General features: G+C 46.3%; 2 protein-coding genes across 46 annotated transcripts in view; one reads left to right on the top strand and one right to left on the bottom strand.

Moving 5' to 3' along the window:
• LOC119159557 (alpha-2-macroglobulin-like protein 1) overlaps nucleotides 1-14,744 on the bottom strand; it is a 164,455-nt gene that overhangs the window by 86,818 nt on the left and 62,893 nt on the right. For all 45 annotated transcript variants that reach the window (XM_075891542.1, XM_075891540.1, XM_075891532.1 and 42 more), the window contains exon 2: nucleotides 2,160-2,224. The gene's annotated coding sequence lies outside the window, so the exon portion shown is untranslated. The remainder of the gene's footprint in view (nucleotides 1-2,159; nucleotides 2,225-14,744) is intronic.
• Nucleotides 1-14,744, top strand: part of LOC119166605 (uncharacterized) — a 171,620-nt gene that overhangs the window by 97,276 nt on the left and 59,600 nt on the right. The window lies entirely within an intron of this gene.

Genomic DNA, 14,744 nt, shown 5'->3' with positions numbered 1-14,744 from the left:
GGGAAAACTACGAAGTAAGCTTCATGATCACAGTATCACCGAAGAGGGCTGGTGGCCTGTTAGATGCTTTTTTTCTCGTCGTGGTTTCCCGAGTTTTATGCCACGATGCCCAACAATAAAAGGTTTTAGCGTTTGTGCCCATTCGTATATCAGGTCAAGAATATAACCATTTCCAAGCTTCTGAGTATGTGCTTTGATATTAGCTTTATGTCTAATCATGTTCATTTTCCTAGTGTCTGTTGATTTGTGTGATAATATAGTTTGTGCTGACGAAACACGTTAATAATGGGTGCAATATGTTAATAATGGGTGCAATATTTTAGATGCGGAGCATCTTATACTCGCGCCTTGTAGTGCGCCGTCCGCGCCGTCCGCGCCGTCCACACCACTTCTCGAACATTCGACAGCTGACGCGCGCGCATGCGCCGTCGCGCCGTCGCCCACTCTTCCACCATCTGTGCATCCCTTCCTCCTCTACACACCGCGCGCGCTTCACTCCTCCACCATCTGTGCACCCTTCCTCCTCTACACACCGCGTTCGACATCTACAATTCTCCTGATTCTCCAGTGGACGCGCATGTGGCGTCGCGCTTCGAGAACATTCAACAGCTGACAGTGCATGCGCCGTCGTGCTGTATATATACTCAAGGTCGGCGCTCGCTCGCTCAGTTGCCGCTCGTCGGTTGGTTTGTACGGCGCGTCGACGTCCAAGGTCGCGGTGAAATGAATTCCAACGAATCCACAAACACAATGATCGACGTCCCTTCGACCAGCGCCGCCCTTTCGCATACGTGTGTACGTGTTCACTCATTTAACACCCCCTCCTACAACCACGTTAACCAATTTAGCCATCGACCCAAGTAAGTCGCAATTTAACACCCCATTTCACAACCACGTTAACCAATTTAGCCATCGACCCAAGTAAGTCGCACTTTAACACCCCGTTAACCAATTATATGCTCCGCATCCTCCTCAGTGTTCCCCCGAGGGAAGCTGCGGGCAATTTTTTTTATTACCCTTAACGCTTGTAGTCCTTTCTTGGAATATTCAACAAGCACGCCTTTACGCATACGCACTGCTTTCGGTATCTGTAAGGAGCCTAATGAATTCTAATAGGGATTATTAACATTTTGTTGATATTATTCTTATACAGTACAGGATAGTAACGAGGAGGATCTGCTTTCAGACTATGATCTAGGGAAGGACAGATTTGGGGCCTAATTAACAAAGCTATTCCAACGTGTGCGATTTTCGCGAACAGTAGGATTAATTCGATAAAATTATATCCACTCTGAGGACCGGCGAAAACACGATTCAATTAAAAAATTTAGCATAATATAATATTCGTAAACACAGTTCCGGATTCGCAATTCCGAAAGAAGAGAATCGCGTAATATACTTATCGGTAATCTTCCAAAATTAGGAACTTTTTTTTACTGAGAATTAGGCGCCAATAGGAGATACAGAACAAGTGTTGGAGAAGGCAATATTATTTTTATAAGGATTAACAAAAAATATGAACATAAATTTGGATGAGAGCTATGAAAAGGAGATGGAAAGGCTTGCCGTAAGAGGAGCACGAAATTAAAGAGACGAAGGAAAGAACTAATCGACGCAGGCTCTCAACATCCCCTCCCCACCCGCACCTCACCCCAGCACAAGCTGCAGATCAGCAGCGATTTACAGCGAGTTTTTCTTCGGCGCACTTGCATAAAATGACTCGCGTAAAAATATTAGAAACCATAATCCTCCATATATATGTGCTCACTCGGCGGGTTTCTTTCTTTTTATTTCCCTTAGTTTCGGTTTTGTTCTCTAGCCTTCTAGTTATGATGGTTGGTTGGTCTATTTCGCTTGGCGTCCCAATGTTTCTCAGGCTGCAAGATGTTTGCGGATAACGGGGACGACCTGGTGTCCGTTAACATGCTGTGATGTCGGACAGGACCCGGGCCTCTAGCATATCCTCTCCATCGAAATGCAGCCCCCGCGGCCGAGATTGAAGCCGCGTCTTCCGAGTCGCCGTAACCACTGAGCCGAGCACAGCAAGCACTATGCCAACGCGGCGGCACACAAGCTATAGATTGAAGCAATTTCCGTATACCGACTATGCTAGGCAAACTATAAAGAAAAAAAGTGCTCAGGGAACCAGCTCATCTTACCTTTCGTGCTACTGTAACTCTGCACAAGCCAGTCTTACACGCGCTTCAGGGGACTCGTCCTGGACCTGCAGAAAGGACGTAAAGAAATTTAACGATTAGACCATAAGAACAGCTGACTCGTAACTTGTTGCATCACGTAATCAATTTGCTTACCTAAAGTGGGCGCGTTTGCGACCCGCATTTCGTGAAAAAACTTGTTTCTGTGGAGGTTAGTGTTGGGTGGCAAACATCGACACTTCATTTCAGAGTTTCTATCAAAAGCGGCTATTTAGTGCTACATTATATAATTTTGTAATTGTTAATCACCATCCTGCTTAACGTGGGTAAACGTGGCGGTGTTTATTCATCAATTCACAAGAGGTTGATGGCTGTGAAAGCCGCTATACTAGCAAACTTTAGTATAATTTATTTGGTGAGGTGAACAAAAATCAGCATCGCAAAAGACAGCTCCGTGTTTACGGTAATAATAGGTTATTGCAAGACTACTATATCGCTGCTTTGATGAGCGCTATCATTTCATAGACAAAGAAGTTGCACGATATCACGACTTCCAGCCTCTTTCGCGAGTACACACAACGCCAGGCGCTATAGTGAAGAGAAGTGGAGCGTTGGACCTTTCGAGCTCCTGCAGTGTTGTGTCAGCAGAATGGAAAGACAAAAGAGCTCGTCCAGTACAAGCATCAGGAGAGGCAAAAACCTACCGAAAGCCTCGGCAATCAATGCGGGCGCGAAAACACACAGGAACGCGGAGACAGAAGGAACGACGTTAGGAGTGTTGAGCAAACAGAACAAGTGTTTGCGCCACTTGCCGGGAACGGGAGACGAAGCAGACATAACAACCACTTTTACTTCCTGGCACGGAAATAGTATTTACACGCGCACTATAGAAACGAGTATAGGACGGCGTACACGGTTTCGACGAAGAATTTCTCTTTGGTGTGGTCGCGAGTGTTCTTTCTTTTTTGCGAGTCTCGCAATCATCGCCGAAAATTTCTTCCCAGAAACTGCACTTCCTCTGGAAACATTAACAGGAACGTCTACGTGTTCCATCTTCCTCGCTCGCTCTTATTTTGGCAAATATGTGCGCGTAGAATGGCAGAGAGTTGAATTATAGTTTGTAGGGATTTACCGTCTAATAATGTAGGGTGTGTGGGCCGACGCTACTTCCTTCATAATGATGTGTGTGGGCCCGAGACGGGGCGTCGATCGAGATGAGAATGAAGATACAAAAAAAAATGTTCCTTGGTAAAAATGTGAGCCACGAAAATGGCTCGTTTGTAGGTACGCACGAAGAACCGCGTAGTAAAGGCACAATTGCAGGCGTCAACGAAAGCTGGCAATTGGGTAAATTTAATTTGTCATCTGCGTACGATCGTTGTCGTAAATAAACAACTCATCAGACATGTAGAGTGTAATATGTAGAGCCGTGTAACCGCATGGTGCATAATGCATGATGTGTAATCAAGAGAGAGTGCTTCCAGAATGTAAATGCAAGCATTAGCAAGGTAATAAAGTAGAATAAGAATAACAGGTACTTTGCACATGTAACAAATAACTGAAATAAGATTATGAGTCATTGTATCCCATTGTACTTTGCCTCAAGGCTATTCTGTGGTTCTGAGTTATTTTTATTTTGTGAGCGCACGTTTTCTTCAGCCGTGTTTTTTTTTCTCTGTAAACGAGTTTTCCTCTAAACCAAGACTTTATCCCTTTGAGGACTATTCTTCTTAGATCTGTACACACCATTGGGGTGCGGTCTCAATATAAGTTTGGCAAAAAACTTTTGGCTATCAGTTTTTCGGGAGTATCTCAGACTGGTCTGAAATTTGCTAATCGATATTTTCACTCTAACTATATTACCGGAAAAACGATCTTTACATTTGAGCTAGTAACGTAATGAGGCGAACTACAAAAAAGAGATAAAGAACAGATAGACTGACTCACTCCAAGCAACGTGCGACATATTCGTAAATGTTGACACTACATTTGTGCGAGACACGGTAAATATAAAAGACTGCTTTTCTTGAAAGAAAACACGAAATATTCTTCCTTACCACCATCGCCCTGTTTTGTGGGCGACAGTATATCAGAAATACGGAAATATCTGAAATGTATTCAAGATAAACATTTGTGTATTTCGGCGGCTAGAGTAGGACGATTGGGTAATGGCTAGAAACTGTAAAGGTAGGAATACATGTCTTTTGAGATCCTTTCAGGTATTGCAACCGTTGTTATCCGAACTGCAATGCAGACTTTGGTTGACATCCGAACATGGCCAGCTGTGACATCTTGGTGAAATTTAATAATATGCGTGGACATTTTGATTTTGTGAATACGCGTGTTTTTCTATTCCTGAGTGAAAACGTCTTTGTACGGGAAAGCTTGGTATAACTGTGTGACGGTTCTACTTTTTTTGCATAGTTTAGTGCCTGTTTGCTGTGTTGTGACTGCAGCTTATCTGCAAGAGATGATGAGACGTCAGCGTCGCACATTGACACCAGTGTTTTGGTATATACAAATAATAATAATAACAAATAGCAGCTTCTTAAAGTGTGAGAGGGCAAGAGGGAGAAAACTTGAAGAAACTTCGAGGGAAACTCGAGGAAAACTCGAAGTTCTCTTTTTATGCCATCGAACACCGCAACCCGGTATCGTGCTTCCGCGTTCATGCGTGCGTGCCCCCACGCAAGCTCATACGATACGTATACGTGTAGATGGGCTTTCATGCGCGTTAGCGTGGAAATTCCAGTTGTGTAAGCTCGACTATAAAAGGCGAGGTATGCGGCTGTTTCTCCTTCGTGCTTCTGTTGAATAAAGTGGGCTTCGAAGTCACTCTATTGTTCTTTCTTTTTTGTCTCGCTTAGTTCTGTGGTGGCCATGCGGACGACTTTGGTGACGGTGTAAACAGTGAGGAAGTTGTTGTTTTTTCTTCTTTACGCGCTGTGCCATTGTTTTGCTCATGCAAAAAAAAAACAAATAATTCTTCTGTGTAATCGTTTTCTTGTATGTGACCTCACGCGAAAACGGTAGCAAACTAACAACGTGACAAAAAAGGTCGGGTTTTCAGAAACTATATGAATTGACTGCGTCCTCAAGAAGGCAAACATGGCCTAAAAGAAATTGTTCGTTTCTTGAAATGTGCCGGTTGCGCGCGCACGCTTGTAAGTGCGCGAGCGTGCGGCACCACAAGAATACGGAGATAAAACGTGTCAACATTCTAGAAACACGTCATTTAGTTCTATACAGTAGCGTGACCGAGTCTCGCGTCATTCTAATTGCGCAAGCGAGAGCATGCTTTACACACACACACGCACGTGTGGGCACGCACAATGTCCGTGCCTCCGACAACCATACAAGAACAGCGGTTACACGCATTTAGCGTGAGCAACTCCATAAACTGGCGAGACATTCCAGTCATGGCGCAGGCGCTCAGTGTATGCATATAACATAGCGTAGCTGCCACATATGGTAGCACTTTCTATAGCGCCATTTGTATGCATGTGATCGGGACCAGGCGTCATGTCTTTTCGAAGAGTTCGGGCGCTACTTTTTTTTATTTGTTTCGAACCACTACTCAGACATAACTTTGAGAACAGAACAAGCAAGAAAAGCCTAGAAACCGCGTATTACCCCCGTTAGGTTCCAGTAGTACGGTTGTCTCCGACAGACATTGCACCTTATAGAGCTGTGATTTACACTGCAGATCGACTGCCAGGCTATACGACATATATATATATATATATATATATATATATATATATATATATATATATATATATATATATATATATAGCATATGTGCATGCATTATGCATACCGCACGGCACAAGCCCGTCAACAGACTGCGCACTTACATCCCCGGAAAGCACAAGATCGTGTCGTGAGCTCTATACCAGTAAGAGAATAATATATTCAAAACTCTGCAGCGTTACCTTTATGGCCAACGTGCTCTGAATGGCGCGTGCGTTCCAAAGCGTCGCTTCTATACAATGGCCCGTGATGTCGGGTTTTCCCAACTCAGGCGAGAAGGACGGGTTCGCTGTCATTCGAAGCACCGTGGCATACGAAAAAACTTTCGAATGAAATCAAACAGATGCATGCACATGGTCCGCCAGTGCAAACTGAACTTGAACGACTCAATCAGTGAGATTCAGTGACATATAGCTTCATTACTTAAAAAAAAACGTGGCGCAAGGTTAAAATCGAGAATAAAAAAAGGACAAAGCTAACATCCCTGTTCATTCTTTGTTCTTCTCGATTTGAACCTTGCGCCACGTTTTTGAAGCACTGATACACCAACTTGCTCAATATAGCATAATGTTAAGGTTTAGTGTCGTTCCGGCCACCCAAGTGACGTCGACAGTGAGGACACGCTCATGTACTCTACGGCCAGTGATGAGAGCTCCGATGAAAGTGACTTTGTGCCCGTGGCAAGACACAAGGCGAAGAGGAGGTTGCTTACGACATCTCCTTCCCAAAGTAAGGCCACCACGAATATTCAAGAGCCACCGGTTCACACTATTTTGTTTGTCCCGCTGAATGCCGCTGACAGCATGAACCGACTTAATCGCCAGGTCACGTCTATGTCACTTGAGGCGCTCGTTCCGGGACAAATAACAGACGTGAGAATCAATGGCCGCAAGAACGTTCTGGCGATAGACGTTACGCAACGTACTGCTCTCGACGTATTGACCAAGGTGAATGTGCTCGGGAACATCAACGTTCGTTCTTTCATACCAGATGGCAAGGACTCTAGGGCAGGCGTTATCTACGACGTCGACACCTCTATCAGCGATATTGATTTTTCAACTCTAATCAAACCAGTGACGGAAGCTACTACAATCTTGAAAGCCCGCCGTCTCGGGAACTCACGATGCGTGAAACTAGTTTTTAAGGGTGACAGCCTCCCAACTCAAGTAAGAGTTGGTCATTTTCGACACACAGTACGGCCGTTCGTGCCGAAACCTCTTCAGTGTCGGAAGTGCTGTAAAATAGGACATGTGAGTGCTGTTTGCACAAGTTCTGCTGTGTGCTCCCGATGTTCGGAGTCGCACAACACGGAAGCCTGCCAGGCAGAACATCGCAAATGCGGCAATTGCCAAGGTCCTCACGAGGCGTGATCAAAGCAGTGCCCAAATGTGAAGAAGGAAATGCAAGTGCTGAGGCAGATGGCCAGAGACGGTTCTACCCACAGGGAGGCTGCTGCCAAAGTGCGACGTCGGCGTTCGCGCCATAGGAAAACTCCTAGGACATCCTCTGCCAAGGCCAGGGATACACCGCTACCCCATATCACGCACTCACCACCACAAGCATCAACAAGTGCCAACAACAAGCATCCTTGCTTGTTGTTGGCACTTGTGAGGTCCCAATTCAGTCTCCGACTATGGGATCTCCTTCTGTATACTGTCTGTAATGACTTTACTTCATAGTAACAATAAAATTTGATTCTGATTCTGATTCTGATCGTCAGAAAGACGCTAGAAACATTGACCCTGACGCGTGGCCAGCGCTGCCGTCAGTGACACCGCCAGTAGAACGGCAGCATCGCCCACTGAAAGCTACTTCAGAGCGAGTAAGTCATGACAGTCAAGATAACGAAATAATAGACGTGATTAAGACCCTCATGAAGACAATTCGAGTACTCCTGAATAATATTCAGACTCCGGCTGCCCACAGCGCTCTTCAAATATTGGACGCTTTGAATCCGGTGCTATCAAATCTACAGAAGCACCATGGCTCTTTCCCTGCAGCACTTCCGTAAACAAGTGAAAGAGGCATCAATTTTCCAATGGAATGCCCGAGGTCTTAAACACCGCATTTCGGATTTTCGACCATATGTTTTCAAGAATCAGTTTCTAATTATCGTAATTTGTGAACCACGTCTTCACAATGCTATAAGACTTTCTAAATACGAGGCTTTCAGATCTGCAACCCGTAACGAAACCAGTAAGGTCATTGTTTACATCAGGTGCGAACTCACATATATTGAGCATCCAGTAACACCGGACGACAGCAACCAATACGTGTGCCTGACAGTTAAGCGTAAGAACGTGAACTTCACGCTAGTGGCAGTATATATTTCACCTTCAGGCCGCTTCGACCCAGCAAGATTAAGTGCCATTATATCAGCGACACCTGGGCCATGGATTATTACCGGTGATTTTAACGCTCATCACCCCCTGTGGGGAAGCCAGAAGATGGACCGTCGGGGAAGAGATGTGTCCTCCTTTGCATCTGACCACCAACTACATTGTTTAAATGACGGCGCTCCCACGTTTTTACGGGGTCTGACATATAGTAGCTGTCTCGACCTAACTTTTGTGTCGAGTAGCCTGAACACCAAGGTGCAGTGGTTTGCGGACAATGAAACGCAAGGCAGTGATCACATCCCGACCTATATAAAAATCAAGGAGCTAAGCAAGTCGCAAATCGCACCCACTTTCCGGATAGACTGGTCAAAGTACAGATCATCCGCAGAGAAGCAATGCGAGAGAAACCAAGAAGGCTCTCTTGAAAGCCTAGAAGGTATAATGAAGGCCGCTATTCAAGATGCAACGTTTAATTGTGGACCTTTGCCAGATTTTTGCAAACATGAGGTGGAGTTGGAGCGACTGCGCGCAATCCGTCGTCGCGCCGAACGACGATATAGGCGCACGAAATCCATCTACGACTTGAGGGAAGCGAGACGTCTACAAAAGAAGATTCAACGTCGAATCAATGCACTACAGTCGCAACGATGGAAGTCACTATGCGAGTCGCTCGATCCCCAAAAATCTCTTTCGCAAATATGGAGAATAATCCGCGGCCTACGAACATTGCCACAACAGAATTGTCCGTTCAAATGCCTTGCTCTCCACCAAGGCCGGCGTCAAATCGATGTAGCGGAAGACTTCTGTGCCAGGGTTGCAAACAAGGGGTCCGGGATCAACATGAGTAACCTACGAAACGCGCCGGTGTCCAGAGACACTCGGATGGACAATATGTTTTCTCTAGAGGAGCTTCAGGCAGCATTGGCAGCATGCAAGCGCTCGTCATCGCCTGGACCCGATGGAGTCACTTACATGGCCCTTGCTAACCTAGGACGAACAGCTCGGCGTGCCCTTCTAGCTGTATACAACGACTCGTGGAGCAACGGTTCGGTTCCTCCTTCGTGGAAGTGCAGCCGCCTTGTGCCCCTGCTCAAACCAGGCAAATCGCCTCTGGACATGGCCTCCTATCGCCCCATCGCACTTGCCAGCTGTTTTGGAAAGGTGATGGAGAGAATGGTGCTGACTCGCCTGTAGTGGTACTTGGAACATAACAATATATACCCCGATGCTTTGACCGGCTTTCGACGTGGACGATCTTCCATAGACAATGTTGTTGATCTTGTCACGTCTGTACAACAGCAGAAGAGCCTAAAGAGATTATCAGCGGCACTTTTCTTGGATATTAAGGCTGCATACGACAATGTATTACATGAAACCATCCTGGACGCCTTGGGAAGCATTGGATTGGGAGGCCGCGTTTACCAATGGATCTACAGCTATTTGAAAGACAGAACCTTCTTCGTTCAGACAGAAGATGGCGCAACAAGGCAACATCATACTTATCGCGGCGTACCTCAAGGTGGGGTCCTAAGCCCCATACTTTTCAACCTTGCGCTCATCGGCCTCATTGACGTCCTGCCACACTCCGTACATCTGTCGATATACGCGGACGACATCTGCATCTGGGCATCAAGGGTCACGCGTCTACACGTACGAGCCAGGCTTCAGACAGCGGCTACACTGACGTCAAACTACCTACAAGGACGAGGACTGGAGCTGTCATATGAGAAATGCTCACTAGTTGCGTTTACGCGCAAGACAATGACGCCATACCGCATCAGAATTAATGGACACACAATAAGCTATCAAAAGACTCACCGTTTCCTGGGAGTAATAATAGATCGTGATATGTCTTGGAGCCCTCATATCGCTTACATGAAGAAGAAACTGACCTTGATCACCCACGTCCTAAGGTTTCTTGCGGGAAAATCATGGGGTGCATCGGTACGAGCCATGCTTCAGCTGCAGTGTATGCTGCACTTTTTCTTGGCTTCATGCGCTACAGCCTACCTGTGCTTGGCAAGGCCCGCATAACAAACGTTCACGTCCTCCAGTCATTACAAGCTCAAGCACTGAGAATATGCCTCGGGCTGCCGAGATGCGCATCCTCAGCAGCGACTGTCGCAATCGCTCATGAACACCCTATCAGAACCTACATTCGTGTCGATGCTTTAAGAACGCACATAAGACATGCCACCCGGATTCAATCGCATCACCTTGCCTCCCTTCCAACTTCCAGGCCATGCTCTGCGTTCTGCTCTATTATTGCCCCACATCGCACGGTGATTCCCACGAACTTCACGCACGCAGCAAGACCGTCGTTACCATTGTGGTATCTACATCCACTGGAAGCCCTGATAACCATCCCCGGAATGCAAAAGAAGAAAAATTTGTCAAATTTGGCTCTAAAACAAACAACATTACTGTTTCTGCATGAGAAACACAGTGGACGCATTCACATTTACACGGATGGGTCGGTCACTTCAACAAGTTCAACAGGCGCAGTGGTAATTCCGGAGAAATCCATCACGATAAAGTTCAGGACCTATGGCAAAAATACATCGAAGCTGAAAAATCATATTTGCTATCCGTTCGTAAAGCCAAATACTCGTTTTACCATATAGACTTACCTAATCTCTTAATCAGGAACCCCAAGCAATTCTGGCAAGTTCTAAACCCCACACATCCTTCCGATATTAAACTAACGAATGATTCACACGAGACAGTGACTGACCATGATTGCGCAGAAATATTCAACGAAGCATTTGCATCTGTCTTCACTACTGAACTTGACATGCCCTCACAGTCGCCATCATTTAACGTAGAAACTTTCATGCCTGCTGTCACCTTCTTCGAAGAAGGCATTTCATCTATAATCCACAAATTAAAACTTTCTTCATCAGCTGGTATGGATTCCATCAACTCGAAACTCCTCAAGAATGTGAAATCGACTTGCGCAGCATACTTATGTCTTATCTTCTCACAGTCACTCACCTCAGGAATCATGCCGGATGATTGGAAAACAGGCAAGGTCGTTCCAGTCTACAAATCGGGTAACAGAAACTCACCCTTGAACTACCGCCCCATCTCATTAACCAGCGTGCCTTGTAAGATCATGGAACACGTCATCTACTCACAAATCTTCAATTTTTTGGACTCCAACGAATTTTTTCATCCTTCACAGCACGGATTTCGAAAGGGCCTTTCTTGCGAAACCCAATTAGCACAATTCGTTCATGACCTACAGACTAATCTCGACTGTAATATCCAAACCGACTCAATATTCCTTGATTTTGCAAAAGCTTTCGACAAGGTTCCTCACCAGCGTCTGTTACTGAAACTTTCAAAACTAAACTTGCATCCTAACATTTTCAGGTGGCTTGAGGAGTTTCTAACTAACCGCTCGCAATCTGTCTATCTTAACGGCCACCTGTCTAAACCACTCCCAGTCACCTCAGGCGTCCCACAAGGGTCTGTTCTCGGTCCTCTCCTATTCCTAATATATATTAATGACTTACCATTGCATGTTTCCTGTAACATTCGCATGTTCGCTGACGATTGCGTAATCTATCATACTATTACTAATTGTCATGACCATCACATCCTTCAGAGCAACCTTAACAATATAATAAACTGGTGTAATATTTGGCTAATGACTCTCAACCCCACTAAATGCAAACTCTTGTCCTTCTCTCGTCGTCACAATCCCTCTCGCTTTCAGTATTCTATTTCTAAATCATGTATCGAATTAGTAGAATCGTATAAATATCTAGGAGTCACCCTTTGTTCTAATTTATCATGGCGCGCCCATATTACAAACATCATTTCAGCATCGAACAAAACACTGGGTTTTCTTAAACGCCACCTTCGCCTTTCCCCACCACATGTTAAATTACTCGCGTATAAATCGCTTATAAGACCAAAATTAGAATACGCATCTGCCATCTGGAGCCCCCATCAAGCATACCTAATCACTGCCTTGGAAGGTGTTCAAAATCGGGCCACCCGTTTCATCCATTCCTCATATTCATATGACATCAGCATTTCACCATTGAAACATTAATCTGGCCTATCACTCCTTTCTTATCGTCGCCGCATTGCTAGCCTAACCCTTTATCATAAGTTTTTTTTATTCTTCACTCAATCAAGCCCCTTATATAACAGCCGCCTCACGCATTTCCCACCGCACCAGTCATTCACTTCAAGTTGCCCGCCCGCCATCACGCACCACTACGTTTGCTGCTTCGTTTTTCCTCAGAGCAGCTTCAGACTGGAACGGCCTGCCCTACGACATTGTCACAATTGCCTCATCATCTACCTTCCTGGAACGCCTCACCGATCCACCGATCATCTGCCATGTTAATTCAATTTTAACTGTTTGTTTGCAATATTAATTGAATCTCCGCTGTTTTGAATTGTAAACCCACCCCTTATGTAACACCCCCTGAATGGGGGCCTTTAAGGAAATAAAACTGAACTGAACTGAACTGAACTGACCTCGCATCTGACATCATCCACGGCGGCAGAACTCGCCGCCATTCGTGCCGCTCTGGAGTTCCTAGTTGAAGAACCGCAACAGACATGGTCAATATTCTCCGACTCCAAAGCAGCTCTCCAGGGAATTGCCTCGCCATATCGTCATGGACCAAACAAACAGCTAATTGCTGAAATACGACTGCTCCATCACCGGGCTATAGAGAAACAACATGACATAGCATATCAATGGATACCAGGCCACTGCAGCATTGATGGAAACGACCGTGCAGATGAAGCAGCCCGAACTGCTCATGACGATGCCCCTTGTGTAGCTATACCATTATCAAGAACGGACGCCGCTGCAAGGCTTCGATCACTTGCACGAGAACTGACACTCGCTCAGTGGAATTCACCGGCATTGACCAACGTCCGCCTTCATAATTTGGACCCACACCTACAGCTCCCTCTTCCATCAGGAATAACCAGAGCAGAGGAGACACTTTTGTGCCGTCTGTGGATTGGGGTGGCCTTTACAAATGCTTATTCGTTTCGAATCGGAATGGCCAGAAGCCCGACATGTGACAACTGTGGCTGCGCAGAGACTTTCTCCCATCTTCTCTGCGAGTGTCCCCGCTTCAGCGTGCCAAGAAAAGAACTGTCAAAAGCTTTAGATAGAATAGACAATCGCCAATTGTCGGAAGAAAGGGTATTAGGACACTGGCCGAGACCGTCCTCTGCACGCAAGGCATTGAGAGCGTTGTTGCGCTTTCTGCGGGCAAGTGGTCTTAGAGACAGACTGTAAACAGCGTCGTGGATCGTCTGATGACCTTCTCTCTCTTTTTTTAGATGCGGAAGCATCTTATACTCGCGCCTTGTAGTGCGCCGTCCGCGCCGTCCGCGCCGTCCGCACCGCCTTAGTTGAGCTAATTCATTACGTCTGATACAATAATCACTCGTTCTCTGCTACTGCAATATTCACGCGTTCATCAAGTATAAGGTTATTTGTTGCACTTCAAAAGCATACATGTGTCCGAGTTAAAACGGTCAAAGTTTCACATTAAATGCACCAGGAAGGTAAAGTATTGGTACGGAAACCAGTAACACAAACATGAGCTTGTACGGTAAAGTTAGCTATTTAAAACCTACGCGAGCGTCGGTGCACACTGAACCATGCCTGTGTATTCAGGCATGTGTATAACTCTGTTACCAGCCACTAAACTGTTTCAGCGGGACGGCTCTGTGCTCTCCCATAGTTGAGTACGAAGTACTCAAAATCGTTCAACATATTAGATGCGGAAGCATCTTATACTCGCGCCTTGTAGTGCGCCGTCCGCACCGCTTCTCGAACATTCGACAGCTGACGCGCGCGCATGCGCCGTCGCGCCGTCGCCCACCATCTGTGCCGCGCGCGCTTCTCCTTCGAGAACATTCGACAGCTGACAGCGCATGCGCCGTCGCGCCGTCGCCATCTGTGCCGCGCGCGCGCTTCTCCTTCGAGAACATTCGACAGCTGACAGCGCATGCACCGTCGCGCTGTATATATACTCAAGGTCGGCGCTCGCTCGCTCAGTTGCCGCTCGTCCGTTGGTTCGTCGCAATAAATAAAACACCGCCCTTTCGCATACGTGCCGTACGTGTTCACTCATTTAACACCCCATTTCACAACCACGTTAACCAATTTAGCCATCGACCCAAGTAAGTCGCAATTTAACACCCGTTAACCAATTACATGCTTCCGCATCCTCCTCAGTGTTCCCCCGAGGGAAGCTGCGGGCAATTTTTTTTACAACGTCTCTTTTCTCTCATCTTTTATCCCCCTTACCCCCTTCCCCAGTACAGGGTAGCCAGCCGGTCTGAGAACTGGCTAACCTCCCTGTCCTTCCTCATTTATTCCTCCTCCTCCTCCTCCTTAGTGTCGTTCAAGAAAGGACCCGGGATACATTCGGGAACCCGTCCTGGCCGCCCGGTGGTTAGGAAGTTGCCCTGTTTAGGTCGAGGCCCCGGATTCGATTCTGAGTAC

The sequence above is a fragment of the Rhipicephalus microplus genome, chromosome 1 (assembly GCF_043290135.1).
Source record: "Rhipicephalus microplus isolate Deutch F79 chromosome 1, USDA_Rmic, whole genome shotgun sequence".
Taxonomy (NCBI): Eukaryota; Metazoa; Arthropoda; class Arachnida; order Ixodida; family Ixodidae; genus Rhipicephalus; species Rhipicephalus microplus.
The sequence above is the reverse complement of the archived record's forward strand: the minus strand, read 5'-3'. Positions and strand labels throughout refer to the sequence as shown.